Genomic DNA, 27,998 nt, shown 5'->3' with positions numbered 1-27,998 from the left:
GTCGTCCCAAGGGTCTTGAGTATGGGAAATAATTAATCGAGCTTATGCCAGTTGTCATTCATCCAAACGGAAAAATAGAGCCTTTATTTATGCTTTTAAAATGGTGTATACATACACATGAAAGAGAAGGATACAGAGAGAGAGAGAGAGAGAGAGAGAGAGAGAGAGAGAGAGATGGAGACAAAGAGACAGAAAGGAATGCATATTGTCAAATCAGGTGCTCAAAACACCCCAAGGAAACCAACAAAGGAAATCTTATCAGCTGGAGTTCCCAATATGGATGGTCTTGGGGAAAGCAGAGTGTCTCCTCAGGTGAAGCTTCCAAGTGAACGAACATAGCATCAGGTAAAGATGACTTTGAATTAGGTCCCCACAAATCCAGCAGAGACCCACTAGGGAAGTTAGAGCAGTCGGCCTGAGAGTCCCATTAAGCTTTCTCTCCGTGGATGAGCTCCAGATGGCTGAATTTTCTGGCTTCTCTTCCCCATTTCAGGCGCTTTTGTGTCTGGTGGTAAACAGTGGCAACCTCTGTTGGAAATGGCTTACCTTCTGTGTTCTCAGAGGCACAGTGTTTTCACTCTTGAGCTGGCTTACTCTTCTCTTCCCTCCCTGTCACAGAGTTAGGTGGCATGTCCACCCCTAGACAAGGAACCTTAAGACAAGCATGTTTGGCTCTAAATGGGGTGGGGCACTTCTAGAGTCAAATTCTCAGGAGCTCAGACAAAACATGACAACTTATCAGTACGATGTGCATTATAGGCACTGAGACAGTTACTCTGGGTTGTCAGTTTAATCAGGCTGGACAAGGGAGATTAATAACTTGTGTGTGTGTGTGTGTGTGTGTGTGTGTGTGTGTGTATGTGTATACATGTGTGCGTGCATGCACATGTGCGTACACATGACAAGCACATGTAGGTAGCATTTCCACTGAAAATTAAGGGGGAAAGACAGATCTGGATATGTGTGGCACCATCCCCATGGGAGCCTGATGGTATAAAGCGGTCGAGGAGAAAGCCCCAGCTAACAGAAGCATTCTTTCTCTCCCTCTCTGCCTCCTCGCCCTATGGTGTGAGATTCCTAGTCTTTCATCCTCGCTGCCACAATGGACTGAGCCCTCTGAAACTGTAGGCGAAATGAGCTCTTCCTCCCATGAGCCATACCCGGAACGCCATCGCAGGGACACAGAAGTGACAAACACGGGCAGCACTTACAAGTGTAAAGGCTTGTGAGGTCTGTTCTATTCAAAACTGTCACAGAGGACTGAGGTGTCCTCCTGGGGCCCTGAGGAGGGACAGTGATATAAACCAGATCTGGAACACAGATCCCCCCAGTGTTTGCAAGTGAGAGGGGACAGCAGCAAAGCAGTGGGAAATAATGTTGGCAATTATGGCTAATCCCAAACTCTGAAACTATGGGGTGTAAAATATCAAAATTTTCCTATAAAAACGGCCTACCATTTAGGCTTAGGGTTCTTAAGTTCCAGGAGCCAGGCTTGCCCCCAACGTACCACTGAAATCCTACACACACACACACACACACACACACACACACTATACAATACAAAGCCTCAGATCCAAATCTGGCTTTGCTCCTTCGGGAAGTTCAAAGAGGAGAGTCAAGCTTGTTAACTACAGAGAGCCTGAGTCTTCATCCCGCAAATGTCAGGCCCAGGGTGGCTGGTGAGAGTTCTGCCATGGAGATTCTGCGCAGCCCTAGCACTTCTTTGTTGCAGGAAACCAAAGCTTCATGGTTTCCAGAGCATTGCAGAGCTGTTCTTAATAGAACCACTTTGCCTGTGGTCAGCCCTGAAGGGGAGATCCTCAGTCACCCTCAGCACCCACTGTCCTTCCATGAGAGCCCAGGGCCAACTATCCAGTCCTCCTTTCATCTTACACCCTCTCTGAGGGGACTCTGTGTGAGATTTCACATCTCCGGGACTTTGCATCACAGGAGGCCAACACAAAGCCATGGTTTTCCCCCCTTTTTTTTCCACGTTATTTCATAAAAATAAAAATGTAGCCACCCAGGGAGGCTTTGAAAACTGCATGTATCCCTTCGTTAGCATGGCTTTGATGTGTGAGGACCTCAGAGGGAGGCATGGGTCTGGACTGAAGCTCTTCAACTCCTCAGCTGTCTGGGGAAACCCTTCCCTGGGAGCTGCATTGGCCAGAGAAGGAGCAGAGCTTGGGCTCCAAGTAGCCTCAGCTTCTCAGGTGTTCGGGGCAACCCTCCCCTGGGAGATGCACCATCTCTGTTGAATGGGCTTCTTCTCAGAGCTGTGAGGTTCCTCGGCTCCCAGGCCTCAGGATACCCTTGGGACACTGTGCCACCTTAGGCCCTTGGAGGTGTGGACACCCTGCCGCCCGAGTACCAGGAGGCAGGCCACACCACCCACCCACAACCCTGGAAGCCTGGTACCAGCCAGAGGAGTCTCTCTTAGACTGGCAGCTTGTCAGGCAGCTTCCAGGAGATACAGCTGAGAGCAGCTGAGATCATGATGGGCAGGACTTCACTTTGACTATGAAGGCTTACTTATACATATACTCTTTGCCCTCTATTTAAACCCAAATTTCCTCTTAGAACCTGAAGATGGATTTGGGGTGAGATTCCTGGACACTATTATGTCTATTAAGTCAGGCTATGGTGGCAGAACGGGGGTGCTAGTTGTTAGTGCTGCCGGGGCCCAGGCTGTCACTCTAAAAGTTCTGGTAGTGTAACCACTGAATATTAGAGAGAGCAGAATCTGCGTGGCCCCAAGCGTTTCTTTTCTTTTCTCTCCTCTCCACCTGCTGGTTTAGCAGTTGTGAGCTAACCAAGAAAGACTGCTGTACCTTGTCCCAGAAGATTTCTGTGCTGACTGGATTTTCTGTCAACTTGACCCACGCTCGTGTCACCTAGAAAGAAGAATACTCAATTAAGAAAATGTCTCAGACAGATAGGGTGATTGACAAGTCTAGGGGGAGGGGCTTTCTTGGCTAATGATTATATTCATTTGCTTTCTGTTGTGTGTGGGGGGGGGGGAAGGTCACAACCAAAGGCAACTTGGAAAAAAAAGTTTTACTTGGATTACATATCCTGAGTCACACAGCCCATTGGGGGAAGTTGGGGCAGGGACCTGGAGGCAGGACCTGAAGCAGAGGCCACAGAGGAGTGCTGCTTACTGACTTTTGCTTCTCCTGGCTTGCTCAGTTTGCTTTGTAATCCGTGCCAGGACCGCCCACTCAGGGACAGCACCACCCGCAGTGGGCGGAGCCTTTCCATATGAAGGATTGGCGGGGGCTCATGAGATTTAGTGCAGTAGACAAACTTCACAAGTCTGGGGGGGGGGAGGAAACTATAAGATTCACAAGGTCTCCTCCCCAAAGTACTAGAAGTGACAACTGCTGAGGGGGTTTCTGACCCCTGCCAAGCTGCAGAGCGGAAGATTCCCAGACATGTGAGCTTCCTGCATGTCATACAGAGACTTCCAAGAGCCCAGCTCTTTAGAGTTGTCACGTGTCGAGGTGGGCTTTGTCATGGTGTAGCCGCCTTTGACCTGTTCCTGCTCCTGTAAGTAAACCTTATCTATTAACTTTCCTTCAACTGAGCTGTCCTCGTTCAGAGGAAATGGCTATACAGTAGCCAGATGACCAGGTCCCAGCAGTAGCCCCTCCTGGACTCAGAGCCCAAGCCCTACGCTGCTGGCAGGAGCCTGTGCCTACAGGTCCGTCACCAGCCACCTGTCCTGTTCCCTGTGCTGCCCTGGATATTAACGAGGCTGAAGATTCTGGAGTCAAACTAGCCTCATCTACAGTCCTCAGGCTAGTGACAACGTGCTGTGAGACCTTGGATAATTCTCTGATCTCTGTGAGCCCCAGTTTCTGCTAATATAAGAAAAATGAGATGTGTGTCTTAGGTTGCATCATAGGCAGAGATGAAAACACCATCACGTTTGCATAGGGGTGCTTGGTAAATGGTGGGTTTTGCTTTTCCTCTCTGTGCCCTTGGTAAAATGGCAGACGTCCCTGCCAAGGACCCCTCCACTCAGAAACTGGAGCATGTGCCTGTTCTGTACCAAGCATTATTATAGGTACTGCAAACACAGGAAGGAAACAAAACCCTAATAACGCTCTAACAGTCTAGGTTGGGGAGGACTCAGCGCGTTAGAGCATTTGCTGCTTTTTCAAAGGACCAAAGCTCGGTTCCCAACAGCCACACTGGATGGCTACCATCCCCTGTAACTCCAACTCTAGGAGACCTGACGCCCTCTTCTGGCCTCCATGAGCACTTGCACTCATGCATGCATGCACACACACACACAAAAATAATTGTTTAAGGTATAATAGTTTTGTAGGGTTGCTATGACAATACATCATATACTAAACAGCTTAAACAACAGGCTGTCTCACATCTCTAGAGTCTGCATATCTGAACCAGGAGCCAGCAAGGGTGGTCACAATGAGGTCATAATGGGTGAGAATCTGTCCCAGGGCCTTTGTGCTAGCCTCCCATGGCTGAGGCAATGTTCAGCATGGTTTGCCTTGAGGCCACATCACCTATAACTCTGCCTTTGGCTTCATACATCGTATCCCTTGTGTGATATCTATCTCTGTCTAAATGCCCCCTCCCCGTTTACAAAGACAGTGGCTGTACAGCATTAGGGCTCACCCCAATAAAATCATATTCTGAGTGTTGTGGTCTGATGTAAGATGTCACCCATAAACTCATGTGGTTGTGAGCACTTGGTCCCCAGCTTGTGGGATGGACAGTTGTGGGACCCTTAGGAGGTGGGAGCCCACTGGAGGGATGGGTCACTGGCGATGGTTCCTGAGGTTCTTTTAGGCCCACTCCACTTCCTGTTTGTGCCTCTTGACTGCAAAAACAAAAATGTGATCAGCTGCCTCAAGCTCCAGCTGTTATGGACTGTGTCCCCTCCAACTGTGAGCCAAAATAAGCCCTTCCTCCCCTCAGTTGCTTATCAGGTATTTAGTCAAAGAACCAAGCAAAGTAGCTAATACACTGAGTGGCCCAGGGTTCAGATTACACAGCAGCAGTATTGCTCTCTGTCCACTTCCTCAGCCTCCTTTGATTTATGAATTGAGGTGATTTTAGCAAATTTATTCTAATTCAGCTTAATCTCTTGCAGTGAGAGGTATCTACCTATTAACAAATTTAAAGATTGTTATCTTTCTAATGGATATAGATGATTGATAGGTAGATAGATAATAGATAGATAGATAGATAGATAGATAGATAGAATCTAAGTGGCCAGCAGTTAAGCGTTTTGGTTGCTCTTACAGAAAACCCAAGTTTTGTTCCTATCATCCACATTGGTTAGATCATAACCACCTATAACTCCATCTCCAGGAAATCTGATGCTATTTTCTGGCTTCAGTGACTATTCATACATGCATTGCATACCCACTGCCAACCTCGCCCTCCAACACACATATTAAAAAATATAAAAAATAAAAACAAAGTCTTTCTTTTAAAAAGCTCTCTCTCTCTTCTGCCACTGGTTTGCTGAGCAGTGGCATGGGCAAGGGAGAGATGGCCCCTCCCCCTCCCTCCTCTCCACTTGTGTCAGATGGAAGAGTGTCCCCAAGTTCATGAGAGCTGGAGAGCTGGTCCTGCCCCTCATTGGCTGAAGCACTTAGGAGAGCAGACTTTGCACCTCACTTAGGCAACACAGTAGAACTGCCCCCTTCTGGAATGGGGCAGGCAAGCAGGCCCCAGGAGCATGAGAGCTGGAGAGCTGGCCCTGCCCTTGCTGGCTTCAACGTTGGGTGAGGTAGCCAGGGCAGTGCTGGAGAGCCCACCCTGGTGGTGTGGGTGCTGGAATGCTGGTGGGCTAACCACCTCAGCTACCCCCAGGTGCAGATCCAGGACTGTGAGTTTGCACATGCCAACATCTACCCCATCTATGAACTGCTGGGTTGCACGAAGGGGCCGGTCCTACAGATCCAAAGCCTCAGGATCTCCATGACACAGAGCAACAACAGGATATCTGAGAGGAGTGTCAATGAAGATCCTGTATTGATTGTATAGCAGAAACCAGAGGCCTCAAACCAGACCAATGACTCACCGTAATGAATATTTGCAAGTAAAGAAGTGTGGACAGCATGGGGCATGCTGTGACACACCACAGCTTCTGCAATGAGACTTTTTAAATTTTGTTTTTATGTGGAGGTTACAAGGGCAGAGGGTGGGTACGAAGGGACCAGAAGATGAGTGGGACTGGGGTGCATGGTGTGAAATTCACAAAGAATCAGCAAAAGTTAAATTTTTAAAAAATGTAAAAGCTGTCTCTCTCCAATACCATTTTTCCTTTCTCTCTCAACGTGGGCTTTTCCTCTTTCTTGAAGCAAAGAGTGTGTGATGCTCCCACAGGCATGAAATCACGGCACCAGCTCCTCTCTCAGGTCTCCAATGTGGCCATGTGCCCACTGCACATGATGGCATATGATACCTGTGTCCTGGCCTTGGACATGGGACAAAGAGTTGCACTTTCTGAGACCCACTATTTCCTCTTTCACACAGGCGGCTCTCATATAAATGGAGAAAGCATCTCTTTGTGAAATTGACTCTCTCCTGCAGCTTACGTTGGTGAGAACATTTACTTATTTGGCCCCAGGGAATCGTAAACATCTTGCAGCATGTGTTACCCATTACTACACAGCACAATTCATTTTTAGTATCACGAATTACAAAATGTTCCACACCAGGATTCATCTCCAGTGGTTAACAAAACCAATGGGCTCAGATTCCCTTGTCTCTGGGCCTCAGAGGGACGAATCATTGGTTCTGGTTGGTCCTCTTCAAATGCATAACATCTCTTGATTGGGGGGGGGGGGGTGGAAGCAGAGACCAGCCACCAGGAACAAGTCTCACCAAGAAACATTCCCAGGCGACTAAATAGAGGAAAGCCAATTACTAAAAAGAATGGGTGGTGGCCAAGAGGAGGCGTTGGGGGATGGATGGATGGGTAGACAGAGCACAGAAGAGTCTTGGGGCTGTAAGGACTCTGTATGGGACTCTGTCCCACAACAGAGGCCATATGTCACCACTAAAACTGAAAAAAAAAAGTGCAACACTGAGGGCGAGCCCTGGTGTGTACTGTGGACTTGGAGTGATAAGGATGTGTCAGTGTCCGTTCATCAGTCCTAACAAATGCAGCCTTTGTGTGAATTTTAAAGGAGGAAAGGGCTGTGGGGAGAGAGAACTGTATTTTCATTTCAATGGTGTGTGTGTGTGTGTGTGTGTGTGTGTGTGTGTGTGTGTGTCTGTGTGTGTCTGTGTGTGTCTGTGTCTGTGTGTGTGTGGTCATGGGGGTGCTCAAAGGGGTGCACTTGGAGACCAGAGGACAAGTTTGGGTGCCACCCACTGTGGACCTTTTTGAGACAGGGTATTTCTTTAGTGTGGCACTCATCAAGTAGTCTAGACCGGCTGGCCAGTGAGCTTCAGGGTTGGCCTCTCTGCCTTCCCAGCAGTGCAAGGATTTTTCATATGGGTGCTAAGGCATCAAACTCAGGTCCTTGGGCCTGTGCCTGAGTGAGCCACCTCCCCAGCCTGGACACTGTCTTTCAAGACAGGTAAAGAAGACATCGGCACATGGAGTGTAGCAAGTCTCAAGATAAAAATCGCCACGTGCTGCCCACCTCTCAAGGGTGAGCCCACGTGGGTCCCACAGACACCTTCTCCAGGCCTCTTTGACGTCACTGGGACACTCACAGCATCATTCCTGCATATCTTGCATATCTGTCTGTCCTGGCTTTGTCACTCACTGCCCTTTTCCCCCTTGCTAATCTTTGTCATCCCCTTGGTGCCTAATATCAGGCATCTAATCACTTCTCAGAGACCCCACACACATCGTGTTTCACTCTGGCAGCGGTGTCCATGGCCGCCACATCCCTCGTCTGTCTCCATAGATGACCATGAACATCTATAGGACCATGCCTTTTCTCCTGCACCAGCACAAACACTGGCTCTCCATGTCCCTGTCACCTGACTTCTGTGACCACTCAATAGGCAAGCTCACTCTAAGCCCGTACCCTTCCCACTGAACTCCTAGTCCTGGCGTGCACTGTCACTAGGGACTTCCTCAAACTGTCTTTTTGTCCAGCAGAGTGGCGGCTGTCCATCCAAGTCAAACTCTAGTAGCCGGGTATGTTTCTCACAGTGCTGTGACAGAGGAACTTTACATGTGCTAGGTAAGGGCCCTACCACTGAGTGGTACCCCTAACCTCCATCAGCCGGAGCTGAGTCCCCAGCATCTCTACTTGAGCCAACAAACTATAGGAAATGAAGCAGTGCGGGCCTGAGCCTGGGATGCAAAGCCCAGGGGTCTTTTGTGCGTTTGTACCCACATCATAAATGCTAGAAAGGTGACAATGGCTTCCAGGAGAGAGGGATGGAGGCTGTGCTGGTCCTGTGGAAATAATTTCTTAGAAGACCTTTAGAGATAAGCCAACCCTGTCCATATTGCTGTAGCAGAGGGAGGAGAGTGGACGGGACGTTCCTTTCTCAAAGGCTTGGCGGTTTGAAGGAGTCTCTCTACTCAAGATCCCTAGGAAGACAGCCCTATTCTTCCATAATTGAACAAGTGAGTGCATTTGGGGCTTTGCACTATACTCACCTCTTAGGGTTTGAATGTGAAGTGTCCTCCAGTAGACTCTTGGGGTTTGAACATTTAGTTCCCAGATGTTGGTGCTATTTGGGAAGTTTGTGAAACCTTTAGGAAATGAAATCTCACTGGGGAAAGTACAACACTGGGAGAGGGAGGCTTTAAGGTTTTACAATCAACCCCACTTCCTGTTCAAGCTCTGCTTCCTGACTTCCTGCTCACACTGTCATGCCTCTCCAACCCGGAGGGATTCTGCTCCCTGAAACTGTGAGCCAAAACAAGCCCTTCCACCCTTAAGTTGCTTATTGCCCAGGTATCTTTTCATAGAAATGAGAAAAGTAACAAATTAAATATACCATCTCTACCTCTCTTTAGATGAGGACACAGATCCTACAGCTGCCATTATTTTTCTACCTAATGCCATCTTCACATGGATGTTGTGATAAAGAAAGAAAATCCCAATTGTTTGATTTTACCAATAAAGACTCAGGAGCCAGATGCTAGGGTGAAAACCTACTAGCTCAGAGAGGCAGAGAAAGCACCCAGCTGACCTTCCTACTCAGCTCACATCCCAGATGGAAAAAGCCAAAAATCCCTTTCTTCTTCTTGACACTGTCTTAAATACGCTTCAACTCCAAGTCCCTCCTTTCTGTTTAATCCCTATTAGCCGGTTGCTTGCTCTGCCTCTTGACCTAGGCCTAAGTTTACTCCTGTTTACAGAAAGCTTTTGGGTTAAAGGCATGCAACAGGGCTGAGCTGTAGTGCAACCACCTGTGTACCATAAACAGGAAGTTCTCGAACTTAAGGTGTGAGCTAGGGCTTAGCCACTGCACATCTAGAAACAGGTTTTCACAGTTCACAATCTCAGGGTTCACAATGAGGGTCAAGTAACCTGCAACACGGGGGCCACAGGAGAAGCAATGGCATGGTATGGTGGAAAGCGTGGGTTCCAACTTGTTTAGTCCAGAAAACATCAAAGCTGCGTCTGTCTTTACACCTAGAGAGCCCTGTGATCCCTGACCCATGCAGTAGATTCCTGATCCTCACACTTGACATGTCCTTCATTGTCTTATCGATGGTCTGTCTTTGAAGGAGAAGACACATCTGTGCGAGTCATTTGAACCCCACTTTATTTATCTGTTCTTTCCTGAGTCAGCTTTTGTTTGTGGGAGGAGGAGGAGAAAAGCTTAGCCTTTCAAGTGGCTCAGGGACCTTACCAAAGGGTTAGCCTTCTCCTTGAATGAATAAAGCATCTTCAACTCCCGTAGGCTGTTTTGAAAGCTGGAGTGCTACTTCTAGGGTTGTCTTTCCACTGTTGCATGTTAAGCAGGAAACAGTGTCAGCTCCCCATTAAACAAGGTAGGGGACAGTGGTGGATCAAAGATGAAGAAATTAAACTGTCCTGAAAGCACACTGAACTGTACCCAATACTTTGTGCTCTATTTTCTGCTCCACAACCCAACTTCCTGGAGGCCTGACAGCATCTGGGAAAACCAGGTAAGACCCTGCCCCGAGTCCTTGCCTACCACATCTCCCTGAAACACTCTCAACAGGCTTAAACTTCACCCTACCCCCTGGATTCCACATTCCAGCTCACAACCTTGACTGCTTTCCCAGAGGCCGTCCAGCACCAGGGACCCCAGGCCACACTGCTACTAGAGACCCCAGAGGCAAGGTCAGCACCCCAAACCCCAGAGGCCACATAGGTCACAAAGACCCCAGAGGAGACACCCTACTAGACCTGAAGACAGGCTAGTCACCAGAACTCCAGGTTACTCAGGCCAGAAGACAGAGTGGAAAGAGAAACCAAGGGGGGGAAAGCATCCAGAAAAAAAAAATTCAACAAAGATAAACTCAGAAACCAGCCTCTAAACCTATAAAAAGCACGAAACCCAGATGGCTAAAATCTGGCATAAAAACATAATCAACAGCATCCAGGGCACTATGGCACCACCAGAGCCCAGTTATGCTGCTACATAAAGCCCTGGGCATCCTAACACAGCTGCAGTACAAGAAAGCAACCTTCTAATCTTCTGAAGATGATAGAGGCCTTTAAAGAGGAAATTAATAAATGCATTAAAGAAATAAAGGAAATCAAACAGGTGAAGGAAAAATGCAAAAAAACTGTTCAAGGCCTGAAAAAAATGGAAACAGAAGCAACAAGGAAAACACAAACTGAGGGAATCTTGGTGGTGGAAAGCTTAGGAAAGAGAGCAGGAACTACACATGCAAGCATCATCAACAGAATAAAAGAGATGAATGATAGAATATGTACGTCAAAGAAAATGTTAAATCTAAAAAGTTCCTGACACAAAACATCCAAGAAATTTGGGACACTCTGAAAAGATCAAACCTAAGAATAGTAAGAATAGAAGAAGAATTCCAGTTCAAAAGTCCAAAAAATATTTTTAACAAAATCATGGGAAAAAATGTCCATAACCTAAAGAAACATGCCTGTAGACAGAAGAACCTTACTAAACACCAAATAGATTGGACCAGAAAAGAAAGTCCACCTTCCACATAATAAGAAAACTCTAAAGGTACAGAATAAACAAAGAATATTAAAAGCAGCAAGGGAAAAAAGCCAAGTAACACGTAAGGGCAGGTCTATCAGAATTATACCCTACTTTTCAGCGGAGACTCTAAAAGCCAGAAGGGCCTGGGCAGATGTCTTGCAGTCTCTAAGAGACCACAAATACCAGCCCAGACTACTATACACAGCAAAACTTTCAATCACCATAGAGGAAGAAAAGATATTTCATGACAAAACCAAATTTAAACTATGTTTGGCCAGCCATGGTGGTGCATGTCTTTAATCCCAGCACTCGGAGGCAGAGGCAGGTGGATTGTTGTGAGTTCAAGGCAAGCTTGGTCTACAAAAACTAGTCTAGGACAGACAAGGCTACACAGAGAAACCCTGTCTCAAAAAAAGTAAAAATAAAAAGAAAAATGAAAAAGAAAAAGAAAAAGTATGTCTGTCCACAAATCCAGTCCTACAGAACATACTAGAAGGAAAACTCCAACACAGGAAGGTTAACTACACCCAAGAACACACAGGAAATACATAATATCACACGCATACACACACATACACACACACACACACACATACATACACACACACACACACCATTATCACCACCAACATCAAAATAACAGGAATCAATAATCATTTGTCATTAGTATCTTTCAACATCAATAGAGTTAATTTCCCACAGGCTAACAGAGCAGATGCATCAGCAGGATCCATCACTCTGTTGCATAAAAAAGCACATCTTAGCATCAAAGACAGATATTACTTCAAAGTAAAGGGCTGGAAAAAGATTTTCCAAGCAAATGGACCCAAGAAGCAATCTGGAGTAGCCATTCTAATATCTAATAAAATAGACTTTCAACAAAAATTAATCAAAAGAGATAGATAAGGATACCTCATACTCATCAAAGGAAAAATTAACCAAGTGTCTTCATAAAGAAATTAGTGAGATCTCATACTAATGACTTAACAGTACATATTAAAGCTCTAGAACAAAAAGAAACAAATACTCCCAAAAGGAGCAGATGGCAGGAAATAACCAAACTCAGGCAGAAATCAATAAATAAGAAACAAAGAGAATAATACAAAGAATGAATGAAATTAAGAGTTGGTTCTTGGATAAAATCGACAAGATAGACAAACCCTTAGCCACACTAACTAAAAAGCAGAGAGACAATATCCAAATTAACAAAATCAGAAATGAAAAGGGCTACATAACAACAAACATCAAGGAAATCTAAAGAATCATTAGGTCTTAATTCAAAAACATTTATTCCACAAAACTGGAAAATCTAAATGAGATGGACAGTTTTCTTGATAGATATACTTACCAAAGTTAATTTAAGATCAAGTAAACAGTTTAAATAAACTTATAAGCTCTAAACAAATAGAAGCAGTCATTTAAAGTCTCCCAACTAAACACACACACACACACACACACACACACACACACACACACATGCACACACGCACGCATGCACACACACCAGGGCCAGGTGGTTTTAGCACAGAATTCCAGCAGATTTTCAAAGAAGAGCTAATATCAATACTCTACAAGTTATTCCACAGAATAGAACCAGAAGGAACACTGCCAAATTAATTTTATGAGGCCACAGTCACTCTGATACCTAAACTACACAAATACTCAACCAAGAAAGAGAACACCAAACCAATCTCCCCTATGAATATTGATGCAAAATACTTAATAAAATACCCTCAAACCAAATCCAAAAAAACATCGTCCACCATGATCAAATAGATTTCATCCCAGAGATTTAGGGATGGTTCAACATATGAAAATCCAGCAATATAATCCACCATATAAACAAACTGAATGAAAAAAAAAAACCCACATGATCACCTCATTGGATGCTGAAAAGGCCTTTGACAAAATCTAACTTCCCTTCATGATAAAAAGTCTTGGCGAGATCAGGGATAGAAGACACATACCTAAAACACAATAAAGACAATATACAACAAGCCAATAGCCAACATGAAATTAAATGGAGAGAAACTTAAAGCAATTTCACTAATATTAGTGACAAGACAAGGCTCTTCACTCTCTTCATATCTATTTAATAGAGCACTTAAAGTTTTAGCTAGAGCAATAAAGACAACTAAAGGAGGTCAAGGGGATTCAAATTGGAAAGGAAGAAGTCCAAGTATCAATATTTATAGATAATGATAATATATATAGGAGGTCCCAAAAGTGCTACCAAGGAACTCCTACAGCTGACAAATACCTTCAGCAAAGTTCCTGGATACAAAATTAACTGAAAAAAAAAATCTGTAGGCCTCCTTTATACAAGTGATAAACTGGCTGAGAAAGAAATTAAGGAAACAACACTCTTCATAATAATATAAAGTATCTTGGTATAGTTCTAACCAAGCAAATGAAAGACCTGTATGACAAGAACTTCAAGTCTTTGAAGAAAGAAAATGAAGAAGATATCAGAAGATGGAAAGATCTCCCATGCTCATGGATTAGTAGAATTAACATAGTAAAAATAGCCACTTACCAAAGCAATCTACAGATTCAATGCAATTCCCATCAAAATTCCAACATAATTCTTTACAGACTTTGAAAGAGCAATTCTCAACTTCATATGGAAAAACAAAAGCCCCAGGATAGCTAAAATAATCCTACACAGCAAAAGAACGTCTGGCAGCCCCACTATTCCCCATTCCAAGCTGTACTACAGAGAAATAGTAATAAAAACCACAATGTATTGGCATAAAATGAGACAGGTTGATGAATGGAACAGAATTAAAGACCCAGAAGTAAGCCCACACGCCAACAGCCACTTGATTTTTGACAAAGAAGCCAAAACTAAACAATGGGGGAAACATCTTCAACAGATGCTGCTGCACTAACTGGATGACTGCAAATAGATCTGTATCTATCACCCTGTACAAAACTCAAGTCCAAGGGCATCAAAGACCTCAACACAAAACTAGATACACTAAATCTGGTAAGTGGGGATAGCCTTGAATGCATTGGAACAGGAGACAACTTCCTGAACAGAACGCCAGCTGCTCAGGCACTAAGATCAACAATTAATAAATGGGACCTCACAAGACTGAAAAGCTTCTGTAAGACAAAGGACACCATCAAAAGGACAAAATGACAGCCTACAGAATGTGAAAAGACCTTCACCAACCCTACATCTGACAAAGGGCTAACATCCAAAATATATAAAGTACTCAAGAAACTAGACACCAACAAACCAAATAACCCAGTTTAGAAATTGGATATAGATCTAAAGAGAGAATTCTCAACAGAAGAATTTTTAATGGCCAACATCCTTAGTCATTAGGGAAATGCAAATAAAAAATGACTCTGAGATTCCATCTCACACCTGTCAGAATGTCTAAGATAAAAAAACTCAAGGATGTGGAGCAAGGGGAACACTTCACCATTGCTGGTGGGAGTGCAAACTTGTGCAACCACTTTGGAAATCAATTTGGCAGTTTCTCAAAAACTAGAAATAGTTCTATCTCAAGGCCCATATATACCACTCCTGGGAATATACCCAAAAGATGCTCCACCACACAACAAGGACATTTGTTCAACTATGTTCATAGCAGCTTTATTTGTAATAGCCAGAACCTGGAAAGAACCTAGGTGCCCCTCAACTGAAGAATGGATAAAGAAAATGTGGTACAGTTACATAATGAAATATTACTCATCTATTAAAAACAAGGACATCATGAAATTTGCAAGCAAATGGATGGAACTAAAAAAGATCATCCTGACTGAGGTAACCCAGATCCAGAAAGACAAACATGGTATATACTCACTCATAAGTGGATATTAGCCATAAAGTACAGGACCACCATGATACGATCCACAGACCCAACGGAGCAAAGTAACAAGGAAGGGCCCTTTTCTATTTTCTATAGAGTAGGAGGGTCTATTCTATTTTCCTGAGAAGATGAAATTGAATAGGCATGGGGGATGAATGGATGGAGGGATCTGGGTGCAAGAGAGGGAGGAGAGAGGTGTGGCAGTGATTAAATTGGGTGAGAGAGGAGGGAGAGACAACTGAAATCAGTGGTGGTGCATCTCTGGAAGGAACTAGAAACCTAGCACGATGGAAACTCCCAGGAATCCATGAGGGTGACCCTAGTTAAGACTCCTATCAATGAGGGAAACAGAACCTGAAAAGGCCATCTCCTGTAACCAGGCAAGGCTTCCAAAGGAGGGCTTGGGATACCAAAGCAGCCATGAAACCTCCAACCCACAATTTGTCCTCCTACAAGATGTGCAGGAATAAAGATGGAACAGAAATTGAGGGAATGGCCAACCAGTGACTGACCCAGCTTAGACCCATGTCATCAGAGACAGCCCACCCCTGGCACTATCAATGATATTCTGCTATACTTACAAACAGGAGCCTAGCACAACCCTCATTTGAGGCTTCACCCAGCAACAGATAGAAACAGATGCAGAGACCCACAGCAAAACATTAGGCAGAGCTTGGAGAATCCTGTGGAAGAGGGAGAGGAAGGACTGAAGGAGCCGAAGAGGTCAAGGACATCACAAGAAAACATCAGAATCAACTAACCTGCGCCAACAGGGGCCCATAGAGTCTGAACCACCGAACAGAAAGCATGTGTGAGATGGACCTAGGTCCTCTGCACATTATATGTTGGTTGTGCAGCTCGGTCTTCATGTGGGACTCCTAACAGCAGGAGTGGGGGCTGTCTCTGAATCTGTTCCCTTTCCCCTAGCTGGGCTGCCTTGTCTGGCCTCGATAGGAGAAGATGTGCCTAGTTCTACTGCAGCTTGGTATGTCAATGTGGGTTGATATTATGGGAGGCCTCCCCTTTTCTGAGAAGGGGAAGACAGGATTGGGGTGTGGAGGTGAAAGGGAAGGACTGGGAGGAGAAGAGGGAAGGGGGAAGCTGAGAGAGGGATGTTAATGAATTAATTAAAATAAATAAAAGTAAAGTCAGAAAAAAGATGAAGGAATTGGCATTTTCTGTTTTGATTATACTAATTTGATCATTTCAAATTTACAAATAGTTGTAACATGATGAAAGGAAATTAATTTACTATAATTATTCATGTGTTATGCACAAGAGTAATTTAAATGCTTAGTGATATTGTAAATTTGCCCTGCCAGGCATATCCAGTATTAAAAAGGTAAACATATTAACTTATAGCTGTAGTTGAGGATCTTTTCAGGGAAGGGCAAGTTTGGAAATAGAACTAATTTTAATTTGTGCCCATGAGTTCATTGATGATCAAGGAACAAGTGAAAGTGTACCTTTCCTACAAAACCATAGATGTATAGATAGAAGGCTTGAGAGTTGAGTTTAAATACATAACAAGAGTTAGCCTTGCACACTTGAGCTCAGTGTTCAGTGAGGAGAGAAGTCAGGCACAGAGACATACAGAGAGGGAAGAGACAGAGACACGTAGAGACAAAGGCACAGAGAGACAGAAACACAAAGAGCTGTTTATCAACCCTGCCTTTTCCTGTCAGTAAACGTCAACCTCATTTTTCATTACAGAACAACAGCAACAAAAATCTCAAAGTCACTCTTGACTCTTGTCACTCACAGCCTCTCCTGCTGCCTCCTTGGCTAAGCCTGCATCCTTTCTCTTGAGTTATCACCTAATTGGTCCCCTCCTACCTCAGTCCACCTCACATAGTAGCTTACCATCCAGGGAGAGCCAGGTCATGCTGATTCTGCACTGGGAATGCTCTAAGGAAAAGTTGGGGACCTTGGTGCAACTCCATTGGCCACACTATGTACCCTTCTCACTGTCAGCCTCAGGGTCACTTCTGTTCCGGCTGTTTATCACATGGACCCTCAACAATCTTTCACTGTACCTCAGCCATGGAGACGGCTCCAGGTCAGCATGGTACTGAAGGGTAGCAGAACAATGCCCTCACTCCCCAAAGCTGTCTACAACCTAATGTTCAGAACCTGTGTATACTTTGGTGATAGGTGGGAGAGAATTAAGTCAGCAGATGGAACTGACGCAGTGTTGTCATATGAATTGGGTCCTCCCTAAAACTCACATTATTTGAGTCCTCTTCTCCTAAAAAACTGTGACGCTATTTGAAGATGAGCTCTCTCTCTCTCTCTCTCTCTCTCTCTCTCTCTCTCTCTCTCTCTCTCTCTCTCTTCCTCTCCCTCCCTCCCTTACTCCCTTCCTCCCTCTTCCTCCCTCATGCCTCATTTGTTCCTCTTATCTCCTGCCCTTCACCATGGCCCCTTCTCACTCAGCTGGTTCCCTTTCTGATCTAGTCTCCCCTCCCCTCCCCCACCCCACCCCACCCCGCTGCTCTGCTTTCCTATTCCATATATTCCATTACCAACTCTATTTTCCAGATTCTGAATGATCCCTTTCTAGCTTCATGACCTATACACACGAACACACACACACACACACACACACACACACACACACACACACGGTGGGGGGTGGGGTGGGGGGAGGGTATACATGCCAAGTTTTCTTTACCCATTCACCAGCTGATGGGTATCTAGACCTGTTCTATCTCCTGGCTTTTGGGAATACAGAAGCTATAAATAGAGGCCCAAGTGTGTCGCTGTGGAGTGCTGACTGACTGTCTCCTTCAGTCGCACACCCTCAAGTGTACAGCTGGGTCATATGGTAGTTCTCTTTTGGTTTTTGGTTTGCTTGTTTGTTTAGTTTTTCAAGGAATTTTCATGCTGACTTCCAAGGCTACTGCACCAGGTGACGTTACCATCACCAGTGAATAAGGTTCCTTTCCCCCCATATTGTTGCCGACATTTGTTGTTATTTGTTTTCTACAAGGCAGTCATTCTGACTGGAGTGAGATGGAACCTCAATGCCATTTTAATCTACGTTTCCTGTCATGGCAGCCAACTCTGCCTGAACAGTACTGGGGAAAGAGGCCTCAGGGTCTCTGGCACACAAAACCTAGGGCTGTCCAACCCCACAGAGGCCAGGGCCTCAGGTCTGCCACAGCTGCTTCCTGATCTCGGAGAATAGGAAATACTTGGAACCATTAGTCATTTTCCGGAACACATGAGTGTATTTTTATAGGGAAAGAACCCACCAGTTTTACCAGCCTGTAAAAGGAGTCAGTGAGCACTTCGGGTTCACTGGGAACTGTGCTAGAGCCAGACATTTGTTTATAATGATCCATTACAATACCCCATACATACCTTCCTGACTGCACCTCCACGAACCATAAATTCATTTTAGTGACAATTCTCTTTTTTGTTTTGTTTTGTTGCTGTTGTTATTGTTTTTTGTTGTTGCTGCTGTTGGTTGCTGCTGCTGCTGCTGCTGCTGCTGCTGCTGAGACAGAATTCAACTATATAACCTTGGCTGTCCTGAAAGTCTCTACAGATACCAGGTAGCCTCGAGATCACAGAGATCTGTCTGCCTCTGCCTCCTGAGTGTTGAGATTAAAGACATATGCCACTGTACCTGGCTTGAGACTACAATTCTTTACTGATGAATGTCATGAGCCCTTTAATTTTTAAGTATTATTTATTGTTCTAATCCTGGCCTAAACTTGTGGAACATCAGTTTTTTTCTTTCCATTGGCAAAACCATCCTACTATTTCCATGGACTAACATCTTCCCTTAAAACTCCAGTAGCGAGCCTGTTCTCTCCACTAGAGAATGTGATGGCTGTTCTTGGTTGTCTACTTGACTACATTTGGAATGAACAAAAACCCAAATGGCTGGGCACATCTGTGAGGGATTTTTAAAAAATTAACTCATCTGAAATAGGAATATGCACCTTTAGTCCAGATCTTTTGAGGTGGGAAGATCCACCACACCTTCTGCTGGCAACTTATAAGAAGGATGTGGACGGAGGAGGTGGACGGAGGAGGTGGACGGAGGACGTGGACGGAGGACGTGGACGGAGGACGTGGACGGAGGACGTGGACGGAGGACGTGGACAGAGGACGTGGACGGAGGATGTGGACAAAGGATGTCTTTGCTTTTTGCTTGCTTGCTCTCACTAGTAAGTCCATTCCCTCATTGACAGCAGAACCTGCATCTCTGGGATTCTGATGTATACCAGATGAGACATCCAGCCTCATGAACTAAACAACTATTAGATTGTTGGAGCTTCCATTGGTAGACAGCCATTGTTGTACTAGCCGGACCACAGCCTGTAAGTGGGATTTATTGTATATTTATATTATATACTTATATTGTTTATGTTATAAACATTATATATATATATATATATATATATATATATTCATTCATTCTGTAAGTTCTGCTCCTCTAGATAACCCTGACTAATACCAAGACCATAAGCATTTTACCAAATGAGTGTCCTTATGAATATCATGAAAGCCTATGTTGCTTTCTTCCTTCCTCAAGCGATCAGCATTTCTGACCTCAAACCCCTTTCCTCTACTGAAAAGGAGAGATATAAATGGGCAGCCATGAGATATGCTAAATTTTCTCATGGGCAGAGGACTGAGAATAGCATGGTGCTTAGGGACAGGGCCTCAGAGCCTCAGCCACACAGATTCCAAGCCCGCCTCCATCAGTGTCTCATCACCTCCCACACGTTGCAGTATCTCCTCAGCTACCACAGAGACAAAAGAAGTATGGCCCCCGTAGGACTCTTACAGGGATGGAATGAGACAGAGCCCGGAAGGTGTTTTGACAACTCAGCACAGAGCAAACCTTAAAACTGTTGGGTACCCTCAGTCGACATGCAGTACTCTCCAAAGACTAATTCCACACTGAGAGGTGTGGGGAGCCTTTTGTGGGGACGATAGACAGCTGATAAATCCTCTCCCAAGACAGAAGGCGAGGGTTGGCGCTCCAGGGAGAGGCAGTGGATAGTCAAAGTGTTGTGAATGAAAGTTCCCAGAGAGAAGCCCAACTTTCCACGAGGCCAATTAACTGAACAGGATGTCGATGCTCACAGAGAAGTTGGGATGTTACAGGTTCAGAGCTTACAGTTTATCTTAGGCTATCTTTAGGCCCCTTAGTCTTAGTTACCATTTCTTGCCCACTTGTGTATCGGAGCTAACTACCTGTGACTAACAGATAAAATCCTTTTAAAAATTATTTTATTTCATATGTCTGTGTGAGCATGAGTGTATGTATGTGCATCGTGTGCATGCAGATGCTCATGGGGGGCCCAGAAGAGGGTTGTCAGATCCCCTGAAACTTGAGCTCAGTCTGCTGTGAGCTGTGATATCTTGGTGAGTCTCGGGACTAAACCCCATGTGTCCTTTGCAAGAACAGCAAGCGCTCTAACCACTGAGCCATTTTTCCAGTCCCAAGATAAAACCCTCCAGAATGCACTAGCTTCTCTTTAGTTTGCACCAGCCAAAAGAATAAAAATGCCATCATATAGCATCTAAGACCTATAGCAAGACATCCCACTTTGTTTAGCCCATCTACCCAGTATTTCACCAGTCTACTTAAATTACGCCTTGGTTTAGGACTTTGTTTTATTGTTATAAAACTTCACCAAACTGTCACCACTTGGAACATGGAGTTTGGGGTAACCTAAATCTGTGTTTCTGGCCTATGGTCACACATATTGGCTCTAGCATAAGTGATCTTTCATCTCCTTTGAGGTGAGTGCTGTGTTTTTGCGTCAACAGTGTCCTGAGGCTGATAGAAGCCAGTGAGCATATTTTTTCAGCAAGACTCTAGTGTAGAGCAGGGCTTTGGTAGAATCTCTTGGGAAGCCATGTAGACAGCGGGTCTAGCTGTAAAAGGTCATGACTTAATGGTGCCAGAAGGACCATGGTGGCATGGATGGAGCACAGGCAGAGAAAGGAAGCAATAGCTTCACAGAGTTGGTGACTGCTCGATAAGGCTAGAAGACCATAGTAGCATGGAAACATGCTTCTAGAATCTTCCAGGCTCCTTTCTCAGTGCTGGCCAGGGTCTTACCTGAAACCACCCTGCAGCTGGTAAAGACTAAGATTATATTTAATAAAGGGCATCCCGAGCTGATGCTTCCTCAAGCTGACTCCTAGACTAAGAGAAAAAACAACGCCCATCTCAGACTCAGGGGGCAAGACAAAGATATTCAGCAAAAGCCAAGAGCAAACCCCTGGGTGATTGATAGGACCACACCCCTGGGTACCAAGACTGCGCCCCTGGGTGCCAAGACCGCACCCCTGGGTGCCAAGACCACGCCCCTGGGTGATAGGACCACACCCCTGGGTGATTGATAGGACCATACCCCTGGGTGATAGGACCGCGCCCTGGGTGACAGGGCCCTGCCCATTCAGGCCTGGTGAATAGCTATCAGGGTATAACTGAGATCAGTGTCTGGCCCAGGAAGACACAGTAAAGGAAGAGAAAAACCTAATATATCATAAATCTAGATGTCCCTCAGCCCCAGTCTACTCTCCTCCCGCCTCCCTCCAAGACTCCAGGGGAATTACCCTGTTTGAGACAGATTTATTGCCTGAACCCATCATGCATGGTACGTTTGTTGGATTCTAGGAGTTTTGTTTTCCTTGTAAGTGTAAGACAACAAGAGCACAAAATATTAAGCTTTACACTTCTAGGTCTACATGTCCCTGATATTGTCACAGCTCCCGGTATTTGCGCTGCCTCGTACACAAGCCATCAAACATCTGAAGATGGTTCCTCAGAGAGCAATTGTCCTTCAGAATTCAAATAAGGCTTTCACTCAATTTGTTCTGTGGTACCAAAGCTGAATCCTGAGACTTGCTTAAATAAAGAAAATCCGTTTTCTGCAAAGATGATGGCTGCCTGAGCACTGGGAAGATTAAAGGTGTCGCCAACGAGACACGCCCTCCCCGACACCCCACCCAGGAGAGACTGGTCTGTGGCACCCAGGGAACTGAATGCTCGGGCATTTTACAGTGCTGGTCTCAGCGGCTACTCTTTTTCAGACTTACATGCTCAGGCCAGATTCTGACCTTACAAGGAATTATTTAAGAACCAAACCAATGAAGGCATATAATAGAGGTATCTGCATGCCTGCGTTGATAATGGCATCACTTTTGTTAACCAAGTTATATAATCATCCTAGGTGCCCGTTGGTGGATGAATGAATAAGGAAACTGATATGAACATCATTCAGCCAGAAAGGAGAACAAAGTCATGTTGTCTGAAGATAAAAGGATGGAACTGGAAGTCATCATGTTAAGAGAAATAAGCTAGACTTGAGAAGCAAACTATCAAGTGTTTCCTCCCATTAGCAGAATTCTGGGGAGAGAGAGATATCAAAGAAGAGGGAGCAGAAGGAAAAAGACCAGAGTCAAGGGTGGGGGGAGATAAGAGAGAGCAAAAGGGAATAAATATGATGATAGCACATTATATGCATGTGTGAGAACATTACAATGAGACCCATTATTATGTATAGTTAATATGCATGACAAAAATATGTATAAAATATATACATGTAAATATAAATTAGTATATATGTGTATCAATGTATATATAATATTCAGTTACACAAGTAATATATATATAAGAATACATGTGTGTTTATCTGAGTATATATAAATATGTATACACACATAATTAAAAATAAACAAATCTTCAAGAGTTAACCTAAAAGATGTAGCATTGATGGCCAGCCTAGCTAGCCCTTTCTTTACCCTGCTCATACATGACTCCTGGTGACCTAAGGCCGTCCCAAGCCTCCCTTACACATTACTTTGGGGAAAGACCACACTCTTCTCTCCTGTACTTGCTGCCCTCCTGGGCTGCTGTCCTTGGAATTCAGCAAACTGCCTCTCCAGGCCTGGTTCAGGCAGAGGTGCTCAGTGCCCTTGTACAATGGGGAAGAGGGCAGGAAAGGGTGAGTTTGCAGATAAGACCATCCAGCAGCACAGACAGGGAGTCCTTGCAGCTCCCACCTTTCAGCATGACTTACCACAAGCCATGGATTTTTGGATCCATTGTTTCTTTATCTCTGGCGATGGGATAATTACAGTGTCTGGCTCACGGGAAGAAAAGCAGACGATGTCTGAAAGCACATTTGCCAAGTGTCTGACAGAAAATGAACATTTCACATGGACTTTATTATTATTATTATTATTATTATTATTATTATTATTATTATTATTATTATTACATCCACTTGATCTTCAATTCTTCACCTATAAAATGAGGAGTTGGATTCTAATGCCCTCTGTTCACTTCTGGTCCAACACCACTTCAACTTACTGGAACCGAATTAAAATTCTTTTAATTTATATCAGCTACATAAACAACAACCGACCCTGGGAAATGAAGGCCTGGGACCGCTTGGCTGTCCTAGGTGGTGACAACGGCACACCTGCGGCCCAGTTCTTCCCTCCCTGAATTGACGACATCTTGCCTCTTGTTACAACTAAGCTAACATTGACTCTCGCTTCAGTGCGCACTGAACTACTATTGACTGGCAGCTTGCGTCTAGGACTCGTTTTTATTGCATTATCCAGCCAGCCACGTACCGCTTACTGAAGCCAGCATACAAAGTGGCCCCTCGACTCCCTGCAGACTTTAGAATGTTTTCAAGAGTGCGAACTTCTTAAGGAACGGAACAAATCTTCCAGTGAAGAACTGCCAACTTCCACTGGACACCGATGTTGAAGAACTGGGAGGGAGATCTTCAGAAGCACCTGCCTCCGGGGCGTCTGCCGCCTGTGATCAATCCCCTGCGATCAGCTGCCTGTGACTCCCGATGCGTGAATCATCTCAGTAACAAAACTGGGAGATCGCAGACCAACTGTCTCTGACTCTCACACGCCTAGGGTCTGCCATTAAGTATGTCCAGGGCAAGAAGAGATTATGGAGTCTTTTAATTCACCAACACTCTCAAGGACTCGAATGGGATTTGGAAGTGGAGTTGGACGGGCAGAGTGAGTCTGTAGTGGAGACGCACAGCTGACCCTCCTCCCTTAGTGAACCTTTCCACACTCGAAAAGTACTAACTTCTTATGAATTTCACTTATCTAGGACAAAGGACAGGGTGTCTGCACTTCCCCTTCCCTGTCATACACCTCCTCCAATGGGAGGTCTACCTTGTTTACTAATAAAGTTGGCTTCAATTTATGATTCAATCCTCGGCCAAACAAAAAGCAAAATGAAGCTGAAAAATTAAACTGCCAACTGTGTATGCTTCCCAGCTTAGAATCTAATTGGTCACAACTGGGTCATGGTTCCTAAGCAGACAAAGACCCTCGAGAGCACACATGCCTCGGCAGCTGGGGTCTTCCATGTATCTAGGGCAGTGTTTCCCCACCAGGGCATCTTTGGCTGCCAGAAGACATTTGAAAGCACCCGGAATGGCCAGATTGTCACAACTGGCACATGGTAGGTGCTGGTGGCATCAAGCCAGGATGCTGAGCAACATCCACAACTCACAGAATGCCCCACCATATAGAACTTTGGTTGCATTTTGGATATGAAGTGTAGGCTTCGACCTTTTCCAAATCTACTTTATTTGGGGGTTCTTTAATGCTTACACCTCCCTTCCCACCCACCTACCCTAGATAGGAGAAAAAAGAAGTTAATGGGAACAGGAGAAGTGACCTTTTTGGACTCAGTTCCTGGGAGTGATTCCCCTGGCGTAGTCGGCAGGATTTCAGCAGACCAGCAATTCGACCAAAGTTGCTGCTGGAACCTGGAACAGCAGCAGGAACCTGGAGACCCAAAGCGTTCTCTGGCACGAGTCTCTCTAGGAGCTTCCCAAAGCGGAGCGACGAACAGCCAAACAATACCAAGACTCAAAAGGCCTCTGCCTCCTGTTTTGGGCCCATACATATATGTCTCCTCTCAGAGTCTGCACTAAGATGTGTTTCAGCTGGCAACAACCGAGCCCCCACACCAGGTTGTTTGTCTTCTAGTGGATAAACATCACCTGTTCTCTCACAAGTCTGTTCCCCTCCCCACACTTGGGATCAAAACAAAAACATGGTGCATCCACTACAACGAAGGGCGCCCCAAAAGGACTATGACTGGAAGGCTTAGTTCTAAGCTGGTGGATCACATCAATGAGACACACCGGATCGTGAACAGTCTGCTCCCATCGATGGCTCAATCCAAGCCTCACAGTTCCATGGCGTTATTTAGAAGGGATGGAAACTTCACAAGGAGGGTCTAACTTGGAGGAAATGGGCCACTGCAGTATCCTGAATATTCTCCCCTCCCCCACCCCTTCACCACTAGGAATTGGGCAGCTCTGTATCCCATCAACCCTCTACATTGATTGCATTAATGTTCTGTTCCACCACAGGTGCAGAAACTATAGGCCCAGTTGACTATGGACCATAATCTCTACAGTCATGAGCCAGAACAAGTGTTATCTCATAATACTGCCATGAGCTTTCATACATGGGCCTTTTGGGGGGCACTTATCAAACCAGAGCACCCACCAAAGTTACCTTCTTGTTCCATCAGTGGGCTTTTGTTGAAAGGGACTGAGCAGATTGAAGCCAGAGAAGAAAAGGATGCTCTCATGACTGCTGTCAAGTATCCGAAAGACTACAGAATGAAGGAAGGTTAGGGAAGGTTAGGGAGCTTTATCCAGTGGGATAAAGAGTTGACTGAGAAAGCGTGGAGAGTTCAGATTCCCAGAACCCACACAGAGCTGGGCACAATGGCACATGACTATAACACCAGCGGTGAGAAGGGAGGAGGAGACAGGAGGAACTCCAGAAGTGTGAGCCCAGCTAGCCTGGTAGGCACAGCGACAAACAGCAAGAGGCCACGTCTTAAACAAGATGGAAGGTGAAGAGTGACGCTCTGGACTGCTCTCTGGCTTCAGTGCTCACGCTGTGGCGTGCACGTGGTTTCACTAGTATACACTTGCAGGCAAGGTTGTTTTTTGATAGCCATGCATCTCTGCACATATGTTCACTTGCATGTACATGTATATGTGCGCGCGTGCACACACACACACACACACACACACACACACACAGAACACAAGACAACACCCAAGACCTACTACATAAGAGCCTATTTAGGGACTTAATCCCAGGCGATCTGCATGCAGACTGGAGTCTGAGAGTTGCCACATTGCGTAACTGGGTGCAAACCCAGCAATTCTCTAAGTTCGAGAATTCTCTCTCATTTTTCCAGGCAAGAAAGATAAGAACTAGCCAAGGTCAAATATCAGTAACCAGTAAAAGCAGGAGACGAAGCCATAACCTGAGCCCAGATCTTACCTTCCTACCACATGGAAAGCTCAGGGCTTCCCCCACGGGATTGCTCCTGGTCAAGTGTGTTTAGCATCCTGCTGGTCCAGCCCAGAGTGTTTCAGCATGTTCTGTGGAGACACAGGAATGGCAGGACTCCTCCCCTCATGTGTTCCAGGGCAAAATACCATGTGGTCAAGAGTCAGTCTTTACCTATGGGGACATGCCCCCAAGTGCATTAAGATCCGGAGCCAGTGATGGCTATCATGCTAAATGGGCTGCTTGTTCTAAATTAGCTCTGCATGTGTGCCTTTCAGGAATAGCTCTTTTAGCCGATAAACCCCTGTTTTCAAATGTAAATGTGCTTTGAAATAAATCTGCTCAATCACTTCTCCCTCAAAAAAATAAAGTAAAATCATAGGCTAGCTGAATTACTCCAGAGAAATCCATAGGGAAGCACAGAGTGTGCAGGCTTGAGCCTGGGGTGCTTTTCATCTCAAAAGGTGACTTACTTATGGCTTGCATAAGCTTATAACCAGACTCAAAACTTGGATCCCTGTGCAGCTTGCAAAGGGCACCCAGAAAGCCAGCCAAGCCTGGGAAATGCAAATGCCTCTGACTTACCTACCAGTCACGAAATCGGTCTGAATTAAAATTGCCATAATTTGTTTCAGCTGCACCACCTTTATTTTCATGACAGTGAACTGAAAGGGGGGGGGGGGACTCCCTCTCTCCTCTGTTACAAGAAATAAGAGACGGCTCCTATCTGACAAATATTCATGCAGTCTTGTGATGTGTGTGAGAGTCCAGAAGTTACATGAACCTCGGCCATTATCTGACACCAGGTGGGTAATTACGAGCATGCTTCTGGACAAACGGAGCTAATGGCCACCTAGCCTTGCCTCTTAGATTTCCAGCTTTGTGACTTGGACGCAAAATTTTCTATTCTGAGTTCCTCCGAGGGGATGGAGAATGACACAGTGGTTTAGAGTCCTCCGTGCTCTTCTCTCCCGGAGAACCCCAAGTTCACTTCCCAGCACCCACATGGAGCAAAACCCACAACCATAACCAAGTATAACTGGAGCTCTAGGGGTCCAACTCCATCTTCTGGCCTCCACAGGCTCTGAACACACACACACACACACACACACACACACACACAAATAAACAATAAAACTGAGTTAATTTTGCTTGGACTCAGACACTTTCTATGACTCACAGCATAGTCTCAAATTTTAAAATCGGATCTTAATTATGTCCTAACGAGAGCACAATATATTTAACACAAAGACTAGAGTGCTGATAAGGATGATGAAAGGCACCATGGAAGTTACTCGTTACGTAATATGGGACACAAAATGCTGTTTAATCCTTGAAAACTGTGGGGAAAGCTGGAAGGAAAAAGGGACAAAGAAAACAGTTACTTCATGGATGGGTGGAGTTTTCATGTGTTTTGTTTCCACTAATTAGCTACCTGTCATGTTTTAAAAGCCACACTCTTAAGGAACCATTTCTCCATAGCGTCCGGGAGAGCCGCCTTCTAGCCTGGTTGATCTTGTTGCTCTTTATAGATGGTGCCGCCTTCCAGAAATCAATATCGTTTCCAAAATTGTTACAAGGCTTATGCCCCAGGTGTCAAACCCTATAACCACCACAAGGGACTGCAAGGTCTGGTGTGTCTCCATCGTTGGCTAAGACAGAACAGGTGGAGCTGTGTGTGGGGGCACACACCTTCAGCCCTGGCACTTG

The 27,998-nt window shown here is 45.2% G+C and overlaps 1 long non-coding RNA gene across 1 annotated transcript; it reads right to left on the bottom strand.

Annotated features, from left to right (window-relative positions):
• Window positions 1–34: 34 nt before the first annotated feature.
• Window positions 35–24,844, bottom strand: LOC311598002. The gene is made up of 4 exons (XR_014779429.1): window positions 24,643–24,844; window positions 23,000–23,115; window positions 2,832–2,894; window positions 35–505 (listed from the first exon to the last, which is right to left on the bottom strand). It is a non-coding gene; the product is annotated as an uncharacterized lncRNA (long non-coding RNA).
• Between the last annotated feature and the right edge of the window lie 3,154 nt (window positions 24,845–27,998).

This window comes from Acomys minous, assembly GCF_964271855.1.
Source record: "Acomys minous genome assembly, chromosome: 5".
In the NCBI taxonomy this organism is placed as follows: Eukaryota; Metazoa; Chordata; class Mammalia; order Rodentia; family Muridae; genus Acomys; species Acomys minous.
Note: the sequence above shows the minus strand (reverse complement) of the source record. Positions and strands in the feature narration are given on the sequence as shown.